This window comes from Castor canadensis, chromosome 15, assembly GCF_047511655.1.
Source record: "Castor canadensis chromosome 15, mCasCan1.hap1v2, whole genome shotgun sequence".
Taxonomy (NCBI): Eukaryota; Metazoa; Chordata; class Mammalia; order Rodentia; family Castoridae; genus Castor; species Castor canadensis.
The window spans coordinates 9911372-9924363 of NC_133400.1; the positions used below are offsets into that span (position 1 = coordinate 9911372).

Consider the following 12992-nt stretch of genomic DNA (forward strand, 5'->3'; position numbering starts at 1 on the left):
TGGTCTGAGAGGTTTACATCAGAATAAACTCCCAAAATTGGAAGTTGTGCCTGCCATGGGTTGCAGGAGCTCTGAGTAGGTGCTTTGTGGATTCCTGTTAGGTCATTTTTAGGTTAAGTCATTGATGTCTCCTTTGGGTAATTTTTTTACCATGATGGCTGGCTTTTGTAAAGCTGTGTGAGAGAGATTACTTGCACTTTCTTCATGGAAGCAGATTCTTGGAAAAGTCAACTGTCATGAAACTTGAGATTAGCAAACACAATTGGGAATTGATACCAAGATTTCTTTTTCCAAATTTGATCTCTACCCTATCCTTCTAACAGAAATCAAGGAAAAATAGTCTGATTTTGTCATTTCTGTATTCACTAAAATTGAGAGAAAACTTACTAAGAAGGAATGATTCATTGTGCGAATCCATAGTCATTATTTCACATAGCTTTTTTGTTCATATTTTTTTGAAATGTTCTTCTTCTTCAAGTAAACCTAAATTCTTGCTCAGCCTTGGGAGTCACCTCTTGAGAAAGGTCATTTCCATCTCTTTTGGCTCCCAGAATGCTTGTGCTTATTCTTCTTTATGGCACCCTATGTTGTATTGTGGATTTGAGGGTATTAAGCACTTAAAAAAGTGATTGGTATACAGTAGTGAGTCAACACTTAAAGACCTGTAAAAGTTAATGAATATAAGGATAAATTCAAGGAATTTTGCTCAGTTGATTTGACCAACTTGAAGTAAATGGGTTGAAACTAATTGGTGGCCAGGTATCCCAACTACCTTTGAAAGAGTTTAAGAAGTTGGCTTAGAGAAAGCATATAATTTTCATGTTCATGTGCCTTTAAGAGAACTAGTCAGCTAAACTCATAGCAACAAGGATGCTAATTAACTCTGATTAGAGAATTTATTTTCAGTACTTTGTAGCGGGATAGATAATTGTAATGTTTGTAGTGAACAAATTACGTGTTATCTCTTTGAGGCATTCCCACTTAGCCAAGAGCTCTTTGATCATGGGGACACATACACACAGGCGATCATGTATTAGTTTTACATATGAAAGCCTTGAATTCCTTTAATCCTTATGGGACAGCAAGATTTATCAGTGGAAAACAGATCTGAACTCTCCTGACCTCACCTTGACACAGAAATCCTTAATTCCGGTATAACGACAGGCTGGAAAGAGCAAATGCTTTTAACTAACGTCAACACACTCTGGCACTCTTTGTAATTAATCAGGGCAGAAAATTTGCAGACAAGAGAGTAACATAGGCTGCTGCAAGTCCTATTCCTGTCTAATCAGCAATAGCACACACTTTTTCTTCACTCCACTTGGCATTTGAAAAGGACCATCATTTGAAAATGACAACTGCTATTGTTGGGAATCACTGGAAACTTGGTCAGCCTTTGAAGACCCCGTGTTTATTGTTGCAGGCAAGGAATGGCAATGTGCTTTGGTTTCAATTAGTTATCCCAAATAATTCCCTCCTAGAAACCACTAAATCCAGCCCTCTTACTATGACAAAGCCTGTCTCCATTAAGTCTATGTGTTACTTTATAATAAGGGAGTGTAAAAGCATAAAACTGACGGCTGAGAATAAAAGTGTAAGACTTGGAGTGCAAGAGAGAATGATTTTATTAGAACAACTTAAGGGAGGTGACGTCACATTCTCAGCACATAGGACAACAGTCCCCATCTAGCGAGAGGCAGTCAGGCTGCTGCCAAACATAGTCTGGAGACTTTCATATTTTCGTCATGAATTGGTAGACACATGAAAGGCATTGGAACAGTTGAGAATAGACTTTGTATTTTTAATAGGGTATTTATGTTTGAATACCTTTCATTACACAAAACAGGAAAGATAATCAGTTGAAGTGGGCCAGATATGGACATGGAAGAAGTTATTCAACCACTCTGAGGCCTCCAGCTCTTCATTTGTGAAATGAGTACTCACCTGCCTTCTCTGTAGTTTTATTCTGGGATTAAATGAAATTGTACCTATAAGGAGTCAGAATATGGTAGGTATGTAATAAATGCCAGGGACTGTCATGGCTTTTATTACTGTGGGAGACACACAGGTATTCTAAGTAAAAGGTAGTAGCTTTGAGAATTAAAAGGGGTTCATGGGTCTAGAGATATGAGGAAATGGTATTGTGAACCAACATTTCACATTTATGTAGAAAATGGAGATATTGAAAATATTTAACAACTGGTATGGCAGGGGCACCAACTGGAATGATTAAAGGCCACATTCCTGGGTTGGGAGCTAGGGGCCAGCTCTACCAAGTGCCAACCCTTTGTTATGTGGAAGAGTTATTTGGTGTGGCTGGAACAGCCAGGAGGTCCATAGAATGGGGAAAGGTCTTGGAATAAATGAAGGCCTTATGAAGCCATTTGGCTTCCACCACATATAGAAGCATTTCATTACTTAAATAATGAAGACAGAGTTTGTGGAGTGGCTCAAGTGGTAGAGCACCTGCCTAGCAAGCTTGACTTCCTGAGTTCAAAACCCAGTGCCATTTTAAAAGTTTGAGGAAAAAAAATAATTTTCTTTCTCTGTAAAAGAACTCTATAAAATATTAAATATGCAGATAAACAATACCCCAAAATGAAAGCAAGTTCTAATAAAACTGTAATAAATACTTTTCTGTGAAAAAAAATGAGGACAGCAGAACTAATGCTTACAACCCTGTCTGCAGAGAAACTACTCCTGAAATGCTATTACCCAGGTGCTGTAGGGTCATGCAACCTGGGCTGCTTCTAGAGATGGATAAAAGCACACATTAGCTGTTGTGAAGGACGGGGCCTCAGCTCCACTCATCTGGGACCATCTATGTCACACCATCCTCTGTTCAGACTGAGGCCAGATGGAGACTCAGATCTGACTCTGCTGTGATCTGCTTTATTATCAAGTAAAGCCAGACCTCTCCTGGACTGTACTTCTTCATTACCATGGGGCCATCACAAATACAACACTCAAGTGGTTCCATCTTGTGCAGTACCAACTTCAGTAACCACAGTTCATCACCACCTTCAGTAACCACAGTTCATCACACACAGCATCACTGGTATCAGTTGAAGGATGTTGAAAGGGACCCAGATATGCAGATCACAGTGATGCTTCGTTTTGTTCCTCTTACCTTGAATTGCTCCTAGTGGGTGTTTGTACACATACAGATGCAGGTAGTATACAGAATCTTCCTCTACCCTGTGTATACAGCATTTTTTCTGTCTCTTTCCTTTGGCACTTTACCATTTAACTTAAATTAATGTCTGATGAGCAAAAAAGAAAAGGATTCTGGGATGAAACCAAAGAATTTTCATTGGCTAGTTGTATGAAAAGGAAAAATTGGGTAGACATGTGAAAAAAAAAATACATACTTTATTTACATACAGAATGCAGTCTTTAGGTTCAAGGATTATTTAGGTATCATTTAGACCTAAGTATAAGTCAGAATATAGATTCTTAAAACAGATAATTGAGTACAATAAGTGAAATATAAACTAATTATGTTCACAAATTAGGAAATTAGTGTCTCCTCAAATTGGTCTCTAGAATCAATGGGATCCAAATTAAAATCCTATTAGGACTTCTTCTCCTCCTCCTTCTCCTCCTTCTCCTTCTCCTCTTCCTCCTTCTTTTGAGAAGTTGACAAGCTGACTTCCTTATAATTTCATAGTATGGAAATATAAAGTACAAATAATAACCAAATCAATTTTGAAAAAGAATAACATTGGATGGTTTACATCACATTGTTTCAAGAATTACTGAGAAACTCTAGTGATCATGACATTGTATAAAAAGATAGATAGATAGATAGATAGATAAATAAAAAAGAATGTTGAATACAGAAATTGACCCACACAATTAAAGGATGTGGAGCCTAGATATTCAGTGTGTACTAGGCTTTCAACATTTCCCTTATTTCCCGTATTTCTTTCCCCCTGCTGTCTTCCTTTCTTCCTGTATTCCACCCATACTCTTTTCTGTTTGAAAATCCTGTGTTCTTTTCCACTTGACAATGTACCAGTGCTCATCGTTGCCAGTGTGTGAAGGGTCATGGTGTCCATGTGTGGTTGCTCTCAGAAATCTCGTAGTGAGGAACTCTTGAGATGGTCTTGTGAGGGATTGGTCCCTGGGGGATAGAATTTTTTCTATACAGTAGACTTTGAAAGAAAGCTGTTATTAATTAGCCCAATGTATTCTTGGCTGGGGAAATGTTGTAACCATTTATTTAGTAGAAAAACAAACATAAATCTCCAGATAGGCTTTTGGTATTAATCAGACAAGTGGAATATCAAGCCTTATTCTTGTGTTTAGTCTTTGTTGCTCCAGAAGGCTGGGCAGCACTTGTGAAGAAAGCACCACCTTTCAGTTGAACAGACTTTGGTTTGAATAATGACACCACTCATTAGCTATGTGACAGGGTGCTCCTAACCTTAAATTCTTAGTACAGTTTGATGTTTGGAAATGAGGCATTAAAGAGAGATATGACCTAGCCTGAAAGAGGTTCCCTTTCTGAAATAAACAGAAGTTTCAGTCTCCTGGGTAAAGCTAGAAGCTCTTATCTGGTGGCTCTAACTAACCAGAGAGCATATGGCTATTCTAAAGAAAGTATGCAGAATCTGCTGTTATTTTATTTCCTATTTTATTTTATAGTAAGTGTAGGAATGCAAGAACCATTGAAAGTGAATTATAGGTTAGGTAACTATCTAGCTAGTTGGTTTGGGCTCCAGTAACTTAAACTGATAGCTGGAACTAAAAACCCAGAATATATGTCAGAAGTTCTCAGTCATTACATTCATAAAATACCACCTTGTTCTTTTAAAGGTTTTACATATATAATCTTGTTTGATTATCACAAAGGCCCAGTTAAGGAGGGTACCACTCACATGTATTTTAAAGGCAAAGGAGCAGATGCCTAGATTAGGTAAGATTCATAGCTGATTAGTGAGAAAGGGTGGCCCAGAGTTCTTATTGTCAAAATGGTTGGTTCTCATTGAAGAATGTTTTATCATAAAAAATGTGATATTCAGGGTCATCCATTGCTTTAGTCTTTGTAGTCATCAACTGTGGCCCTTTGGGTGGGGTTGGGCACTTATAGGTCTGGGTCACATGTTAAGCCTAGGTCATTGGAGGTTTCAGATGCAGAAACATATTGTGGAGGGCACACATCAGATCTCCTCAGAGGCAGCCTGGCTTACTGAGAAGAGCCTGTGGTTTAGGAATAGACACACCAGCTGACATCTTTGTTGTGTATTTGGATAATATTTCATAAGCTTCTTATCACTGAGTCTTGGTTTCCTTATCATTCAAAATAAGTTCCTATGAGAAATGAAACATTTGTATAATTCCTGGCCTGTAATAATTTTTAACAAGCCAGGCACTGATAGCTCATGCCTGTAATCCTACCTACTAAGGAGGCTGAGATCAGGAGGATTCTGGTTTAAGGCCAGCCCAAGCAAGAGGTTTGCAAGACCCCATCTCAATCAATAGCTGTGTGCAACAACACATGCCTATCATCCCAAGCTATGCTGGAGGTTGATTGGAAGGATCACAGTTCCAGGCCAGCCTGGGGGAAGAAAAGCTTGTGAGACCCCATTTTAGTGGGAAAAAGCTAGGTGTGTGGTTTGTGTCTGTCATCCCAGCTACACAGTAGTGATCCAGACCAGTCTGGGGAAAAAAGGGAGTTACGGTCTTCAAAATCACCACAGCAAAAGAGAGATGGAGGTGTGGTTCAAGTGGAAGAGTGCCTGCCTAGCAAGTTCAAAGCTCTGAGTTCAAACCCCAGTACCACTAAGAAAATTACCAAAAAACAAAGATTCACTTTTTCTTCTTCACTTCCTATCCAGTTTTGACCCACCTTCATTGTATAAGAAATGGAATAATCAGGGCTGGCCAAATGGTTCAAGTGGTAGAGCGCCTGCCTAGCAAGCATGAGGCCCTGAGTTCAAATGTCAGTGCCACCAAAAAAATGAAGTGGAATAATCAACACAAGGGATGATGAAGTCCACAGAGGACCAAGAGCAAAACACAGACCCGCGCCAGCCTTCTTTCCTGGTATTTTGCAAGAGATCTGTACAGTTCATTAGAGTTAATTTTTAACCACTGTTGATAATTTTGAGGAATTTTTTTAAACTCCAGAAAAAGCAGAGGCTGAAGCAAAATTAGCCAACTGATTTGTTTTTAGCTCTTGATCAAAACATAGCCTTTGTCCATTCTTGCTTTGTTTGCAGAAAGATCTTGCTCTTCTAGTCACAGAAACTATAAAACTGAACTATTGCTTTCTCTCCAGGGAAGGGACTATCAGAATCCCTGCAGGGTCTGGGATGTAAGCATCATTACCTGGTGTGCTGGGAGGACCTTCAGAGATTATGTAGCACAGGCCTTTCGTTTTGCACACGAAGAAACTGCAATATAAGAAAAGGAAATGTCTTGTTCAAGTTCACCCAGGGAAACCCCAGCATAAACTTTCAGTTGCCCTGAAACTTCTTCCACAGACACATGCATTATGACACATTAATGATGAAGGAAAATCCCAGAGGTGATCTTTTTGACATCATTCCATATACCTTCTTAATAACTTTATCAAAATGGGAACTTATCCATCAGAAACAAAAGCAGGAGTTTAGAGGTAGGACTTTTCAAGGAGTGATTTCTATGCACAGTTATTTGCTTAGCAAACCCTTTCCTTTCAGAGGAGTCCATGGGTAGAGTTCCAGGGGCTCATTAATCCCTGAAATTCAATACAAAACTTCCTGTGTGTTTTCAGATGGGAGGTCGGGTAGATTTTGGAGCCCCCAGAGTCAGCCAAACACAATCTTCCTTTAAAGACTGCTTTAGGCAGGAACAAAGAAATGATTTCTTGACTACCCTTGGTTTTTAATGGAAGAAACCTCCAGACGTTTTGTCTTATTATACAGGCTTATACTCTAATTGTGTATGGTCATTGGTGGCAGCTGGGAACACATGGTGGAAACCCTGATCACGCAAGCTTCCTCTGAAGCTTAGCCAGGCAACATCCCAAAACAGAACTAAACGTCGGACAGGGACCTCAGGGAAACACCACTGGATGTGCAGTTTTCCTTGTGGAGCCAAGTACAATGTGTAGGTCACAGTCTTTGGCCTTGGAACTTGATGAGGAAAGCTGATGTTGGGCGTTAATATAAAATACTTGAGTATTAACATACAATGCCCGAGCATTTCCTGATTCACAATCATTATACAACCATGAAACTGCAGGTTCTACTTTTTATCTTCCAGTGTGGTTTCAGATCAGGAGGTGCAGAATACCTCAAATATTTTCAAGGGGAAAGATAGTTCCATTCTGTTGATATGTTTAGCTTGGCTTAACTAGGGGGAAAGCAGAGAGACTAAATTGGTTTTTTTTCCAGTTCTTGCTTGAGGATATGAACTTATATAGCTTCAGTACCTTTCAAACTCATTTCTTGGAGAGCATGGGAAACACTAGTGGAGTTTTCTGTTTGTCTAACTCATGCCCTTACCATCATCTCAAGCACCTCATCCCTGATGATCAGGGATGTCAGTTCTAAGCCTCTGACTCTCTTGATATCTTCCTGGGCTGCCTGACAATTTTGTTACTTCTTTTTGTTACCCACTCACTCCTCTCCATCACTCCTCTTTCCTCTCTTCCTTTTTTTTTGCGATACTGGGGCTTGAACTCAGGGCCTTCACCTTGAGCCACTCCACCAGCCCATTTTTGTGATGGGTATTTTTGAGACAGGGTCTTGCAAACTATTTGCCCAGGCTGGCTTTGAACCTTGATCCTCCTGATCCCTGCCTCCTGAATAGCCAGGATTACAGGTGTGAGCCACCTGCACCCAGCTGCCTCTCTTCCTTCTTTAAGCAGTGTTTCAAAGGTAATGGATTAAAAATAATGTCATGAATTGGGACTTAAAAACATTACTATTGTAATCAAGTATGGTAGTATACTTCTGTAATCCCAGCACTCAGGATTACTCCTGTAATTCCCTCCCAGAACTCATGGAGTTTCACAAATTCAAAGCCAATTGGTCTACATAGCAGGGCCCTGTCTCAAAAAATGTATTTTAAAAAACCTTACCCTTGTTTAATGTGTGTGTGTGAGGAGGGGTGCATTTGTACTTTGTGGGACTCTCTGACTTCCAGGTGTCTTTACTGTCTCCTTCCCTAAGGTAATATTTATCCAATTTGGGGATAATGTGCCTATCTCAAGTGTTGCCTGAGGACCATGTGAAATAAGATGGTGGGTACTTAACTTTACCTCACATGAAACCTCTCTTTGGATGTGATTATTTGCTTTACCATCTGCACGTGCATGGCAGAAACTAGATTGAGACACAAGATGTGTTCTGGATTCTCTTCTCTTCTCCCTCTCCTTCCCACCTTCCTAGCACTCACCATTGACAGACAAAACAGGTCTCTCTGGAGTTCACTATGCCAACCTTCCCATCCCCACTACTCCTCAACAGGGTAGTGACTTCACTTGGGTAATTCTCCCTCAATGCCCTTTCCCCTCACCCCTCACTCTTTGCTCCAGCTGCCGAGTGGAAACTGTATGGTCACAATGCAGCAGAGTGGGGCTCTCTGGTCTTCCTCATGGACCTGGTGGATATCTATGTTTAGGTGTTCAGTTGACCAAAATACCTTCTATGTGCCAAAAACTTTACAAAGCTCTTTATAGACCTTATTTTATCATGCCACCCAACAAGACATTCAGTAAGTGTTACGTGAATATCCAAAAATCTCATGATGTACCAACTGTGCATCCTTATCACAAGAATATCAGAGAGGCTAAGTAATGTGCTGAGGTACAAGGAACTTGGAGAGTGACTCTCACTAGAACCCCATTTGGCTGACTCTAAGGCCTACATTCTTAACCAGGACAAAATAGTGGTGTATGAAATAGCACACACTAATCAGAACCCATAGGGGTGGTAGGAGTCATTTCCCAAGTAATAGTTTTAAGTACACCCCACTTTCTCTGACTCCTGAAAATGTGCCCTTCATAGTCTACTTAATCAGAAGGAATTTACTGAATTTCCACTGTGCTCCAGGTTCTGTGCTTGTCTGTGCAAGAATAGGAAAAACACATTAAAACTCTTGCCCATACATGGTTTACACATGAGTGGGGTAGGAGGTGATGATCCTTAAGCAAAGAAATAAATCACAATGTACAAATTCTGACTGTCACTAAGGAGATGAATAGGTTGTTCAGGTAGGGAATAAAGAGTTATGTGGAAAGGCCTCATAGGGAAGATGACATTTAAACAGAAACCCAGAAGAAGGAGAGCCATGCAAAAACCCTGGAAAGAATGTTCCAGAAAAAAATGAATGTTCCAGCCAGCAGGAGTGCAAAGACCTTAAGGCTAGAAATCTGGAAGCAAAAGAAGGCTACATGCCAGAGTGCCGTGGACAAAGGAGTTAGTAAAATACATGAAGATAACATTACTCTGATTTTGATTCTACTGTAGTACCTGAAGGACAACTATATACTATTCACAAATGTGGGCACTTTATCACTGATAACTGTTGTGGTTTGAGTTGTGTGCCTCTCAAAAAGATTTGCCCAAACCCTAGCCCTTGTTCTTCTGAGTGTGACCTTATTTGGAAATAGGGTTTTTGAAGATACACTTGAGTTGTAAGTTAAATTGGGGCCATATTGGAATAGGGTAGATCCTTAATCAAATGTGACTGATGTCACCATAAAAACAGGTAAGTGACAGAGATGGACAGTAGGGGAGGAATAGGTGATGTGAAGACAGACAGAGGAGAGAACCATGTGGTGATGGAGACAGAAATGGAAATATGAAATTATAAGTTAAGGAGTGCCAAGGATGACCTTGACCACCAGAAGCTATAAGAGAGGGCACAGCTCTGCCAATACCTGAAGTTTAGACTCCCAGCTTTCAGGATGGTGAAGAAATACATTTCTGTCATTTTAAGCCACCTAGTTTGTAATATGTGGTCAGGGAGTCCTAGGAAGCTAACACAATAGCTTATTGTGTTACTGTGTCAACTTATTGTTTGCGGTGCATGCACAATGGTCACTATCTACCCACTCTTCCCCAAGGGCTCTTTGTTAGTCAGTTTTCATTACTGTGACAAATACTCAAGAGAACCAGTTTAAAGGAGGAAAGATTTATGCGGTTCATGGTTTCAGAAGTTTTAATGCATTGTCACCTTGCCGCGTTGTCATGGACTAAGATGAGAATGAACTTCACAGAGGTAGGAATATGTGTGGTGGAAGCTGTTTGCCTTGTGGCAGATGCGAAGCAGAGAGAGAGAAGGAAGGCTACATCCGGTCACACCCTCGGTGACCTACTTCCTCCAACTAGACTCTACCTCCGAATAATGCTATCAAAACATGAATCATCATTTCATTGAATGACTCCATGGATGGAGTCAGAGCTGTCGTCCAATCACTTCTTAAAGTCCTACCTCTGAACACTGCTGCATTGGGACCCTCCCCTGACTCCATCTTTTGGGAGGACATTTCATATTCAAAGCATAACTGGCTCCATAGTGAGCCTTCCCCAAAGTAGACTTTGTCAGAAAGCAAGATGCCTTGAAGAATGACTGCCACATTGTCCTGATAGCTACATGATCATGACCAGTGAGCAGCCTATATTTGCAGCTTGGTCTCCATCCCAAGTGTAGCATGAACTGAGGAACTGGTTATATCTCTTGGCCCAGTGAAAGCCATCTTACTACCTAAGCATACTGGCGCCATGTCTGCCTTCATTCCAAAGGAAAGAATGACCTGGATCACTACCAGGCCCTCATATCTGCAGTAATTAGAAAAAGAGAAAATGGTGTTATACAGACTGCATCCTCTCTGTAGGGAGGTTTGGATTACCCCAACATGGACTTCAGATGATTAAGGAACAAAATAAAGTTTCATTTGCCCCAGAGTGCTTCTTTGCTTGAACAAGTGTTCTTCATTAACTAAACAAGGGTGTTTTTTTTTTTCCCTTTTCACCCTCAGTGGCAATTGCATCTTACTAGTACAGCATTCTTTGTTAAAGAGTTGAAAGGGAGTATGTTGAAACATACTTTTGAAACACATTCAGAAGAGTGATGAATTCTCTAGTGGCAGGAGACAGATGGCATCTGCAAGGAGTGGACATGATGGGTGTGGGTTCAGACCCACCTGGGCATCAGCTCTGTGTCCTAGGTGAATGAGTTACTGTCCTAATACCATTAGCTCCTCATCTGTACAGTTACTGACAGTTTTCAATGAAGTAATGGGCGTAATGCTCTCAGAAGTGTTTGCTGTTTTTAAGTCAAATGTTATTAGTCTACCTCGGTGCCCTTCTTGTACAGGTATATGGCTCCAAGAGAATGATGGTGTTCATTCAGGGTCTGGGCCTGGCAGCTGTCCAAGATATTTCCAAGGCAGCATTGTCCAAGGATGCACCAAATACTCAAATATAAGCATCTGGACCTTGTTTTGGTGCCCAACGATAAGGAGGAAAATGTTCATCTGGACTTCCCTGTCCACTTCCTGTTTACCCTGGGAGTCTCATGTGGTGGGTGGGGTCTGAGATTTTACCCAACTTCCAAGGCAACAAGTTAGTCTCCCTAGGTTTCTTGGATGTTGACAGAAGACTTGAGATATCTGGGGTGTACAAGGGACTTTATGACTCCTGGCAGAGCAAGTAACATGAGCCTCACATTAGTGTCAGCTTCCCTCGCTCTGTCTTCCATGATGCCATGCAAAGTGGTGGGTTATGTCACAGGCTCAAGGAACAGGAATATTTTATGCTGGACAGTAAGCACGCCTGCCCATTGCTCCAGAAGCAGATGCTGTACCTTTTAAAGTTGGGTTATTTGCTTTTTTATTAACATGAATTAAATGTACATATTGCTAGTGCTCATGTGATATTTCCATACATGTGCATAATGGGCTCTGATAAAATCCACTCTCTTTATCCATTCTCACCACCCCGCCTTATTAACCCATAGTAATCACTATTCTATATTCAGGTCAACTTTTTTTAACTTCCACATGTGAGAGACAGCATGCAGTACTTATCTTTCTATTTCTGGAGTATTTCACTTAGCATAATATCCCCTAGTTCTATCCATTTTGCTGCAAGTGACAAGATTTCATTTTTCTTTATGGCTGCATAACATTCCATTGTGTGTATATGCCACCTTTTCTTTATTCATGTATCCACTGATGGGCACCTAAGCTGATCCCCTATCTTAGCTCTTGTGAATAGTAAGGCAATAAAAGTGGGCATGCAGGTGCATCTCCTTGGTGTGCTGATTTCATGACTTTGGGATGTATTCCCGGAACTGGAATCACTGGATCATATGATAAATCTGTTTTTAGTATTTTGAGGAACTTCTGTATCATTCTCCATAATGGCTCCACTAATTTATATTCCCACCAACATGTAGGAGAGTTCTTTTGGGGAGGTACTATTTCTACTTTCCATGCCTGTTTGTTATCCATGCCTCTGTTCCCAGGATGTGCAGAAATGACTAAATGGAAAATTGTCTCCCAACAATACTACTAATTTCTGTTTCTTGTTAAAATTAAAGCATTAGTAGTCATTTAGAAAATGCCCCATGCCACTCTTCTCTCTTCTCCTTTCTCAACACTCTTCTGTTTTTAATTCAGACAGAGGACTGTGTAAGAAGTACATAGTCTTTGGAACTTACTGTTGCTGGAATTGGTAGTATAACCTTGATCCACTTCCAATTTGTTATGAAATATTGGACAACTGACTTCAACTTTTTCAAGTATAGAATGAGGATTAGACTGCCTACCTGCCATTGTGACAGTAAGTTTAGCACATAATAGGTGCTTAAGGAATAGTCCTTATGTTTATAATTGCATAGGAAAATCCTTCCTTGACTGTCCTTGTCTCTGTAGACAGGGTACCAGGGTGGGGGCTAGCCTGAGGATGAGTGACATATTTTGAGCAAAGTTGTACAAGTAGAATCTTGCTTTCCCCAAGGTTCCCCCGATGTTTCTCAAGGAAGGAGGA

The 12992-nt window shown here is 40.5% G+C and overlaps 1 long non-coding RNA gene across 1 annotated transcript in view; it reads left to right on the plus strand.

Annotated features, from left to right (window-relative positions):
- LOC109685570 (uncharacterized) overlaps nucleotides 1–12992 on the plus strand; it is a 229554-nt gene that overhangs the window by 194266 nt on the left and 22296 nt on the right. The gene's annotated exons all lie outside the window — the stretch shown is intronic.